This window comes from Trichechus manatus, unplaced genomic scaffold, assembly GCF_000243295.1.
Source record: "Trichechus manatus latirostris isolate Lorelei unplaced genomic scaffold, TriManLat1.0 scaffold00191, whole genome shotgun sequence".
NCBI classification, from domain to species: domain Eukaryota; kingdom Metazoa; phylum Chordata; class Mammalia; order Sirenia; family Trichechidae; genus Trichechus; species Trichechus manatus.
Window position 1 is genome coordinate 656,050 of NW_004444127.1, and position 1,800 is coordinate 657,849.

Here is a 1,800-nt window from a genome sequence, read left to right on the forward strand (position 1 = left end):
CCAGGGTTCCTTACAACCACTGCAGGACCTAAAAATTTTTAGCATCATCTCCATTTTACAGATGAGAAAACCAAGGAGAATTAGTGAAGTTAAGCAGCTTGCCCATTGTCATGCTGGTGACGAGTGAGCGGCCATAGGAGTTTGAACTTGGTCATCCTGATTCCCACTCCCTGGGCTCAGCCCCTAGGCTGCTGGCCTCCCTTGTTGCAAACGGCATGGACACCAGCCAGATTCATTAGCTGCTGGTCAGGCCACCCTCCCACACTTGCCTGCCTCCTCCCCTAGGGCCATGAACTTCTCCCTTGTGATACCCAGCTCACAGATGGGTCCTTCTCCTCAGTCCCTGGAACAGTCTGCCTCTGTTCTTCTGCCTAACTCCTGCTCCTCCTTCAGGAAGATTCCCTGACTCCTAATAAGAAAGGTGGCCTTGCTGTGCCCTCCGGGGACCCTCTCTACAGGCTCCCAAGATGGCACTGCCTCCTGTCTGCCTACGCAGGGGCCACAGGTTCAAATCCAGACTCTGCCCTTCCATGCTGGGTGACCATCAGCAAGAGGACTCGTCTTTTAACTTCTCATCTCTATACTGAGCACAATAATAGTCCTCATCTCACAGGGCTGTTGCAGGGATTAAATGATTTAGCACAGGTGCAGGCTGAGGACCAGTGCTGAGGCCGGCAAACTCCCAGTACCTGATTCCGGCCATTGTTGTCCCCCTCTGAGCTCTCACAACAGGAAATGGCAGTTGCTGGCTGAAGTTTGTGTCTTCCCTGGCAGAGCTGTAAGTTCCTCGGGGGGCAAGGAGGATTTCTGGCAGGTTTGTAGCCCTGCTCCCAGCTTGGAGCACATTAGATGCCCTGTTGTTGTTGATAGGTGCCGTTGAGTCAGTTCTGACTCATATCAACCCTATGTACAAAGGAACAAAACACCTCCCGGTCTCTCACCATCCCCACAATTGTTGCTATGTTTGAGCCCATTGTTGCAGCCACTGAGTCAATCCATCTTGCTGAGGATCTTCCTCTTTTTCGCTGACCCTCTACTTTACAAAGCATGATGTCCTTCTCCAGGGACTGGCCCCTCCTGCTGACATGTCCAAAGTATGTGAGATGTAGTCTCACCATCCTAACTTCTAAGGAGCATTCTTGCTGTACTTCTTCCAAGACAGATGTCTTCATTCTTCTGGCAGTCCACGGTATATTCAATATTCTTTGCTAACACCGTAATTCAAAGGCATCATTTCTTCTTTGGTCTTCCTTATTCATTGTCCAGCTTTCGCATGCATGTGAGGTGATTGAAAATACTATGGCTTGGGTCAGGTGTACCTTAGTCCACAAAGTGACAGCTTTGCTTTTTAACACTTTAAAGAGATCTTTTGTAGCAGATTTGCCCAATGCAATGTGTCATCTGATTTCTTAACTGCTTTTCCATGGGCATTTATTGTGGATCCAAGTAAGATGAAACACTTGACAACTTCAGTATTTTCTCTATTTATCATGATGTTGCTTATTGGCCCAGTTGTGAGAATTTTTGTTTTCTTCATGCTGAGGTGTAGTCCATACTGAAGGCTGCAGTTTTTGATCTTCATCAGTAAGCACTTCAAGTTATCTTTGCTTTCAGCAAGCAAGATTGTGTCATCTGCCTATCAAAAGTTTTTAATGAGTCTTCCATCAATCCTGATGCCACATTCTTCTTCATATAGTCCAGCTTTTCAGTTTGCTCAGCATACAGATTGAATAAGCATGATGAAAGGATACAACCCTGGCTCACATCTTTCCTGATTTTAAACCACTCAGTATCCCCTTG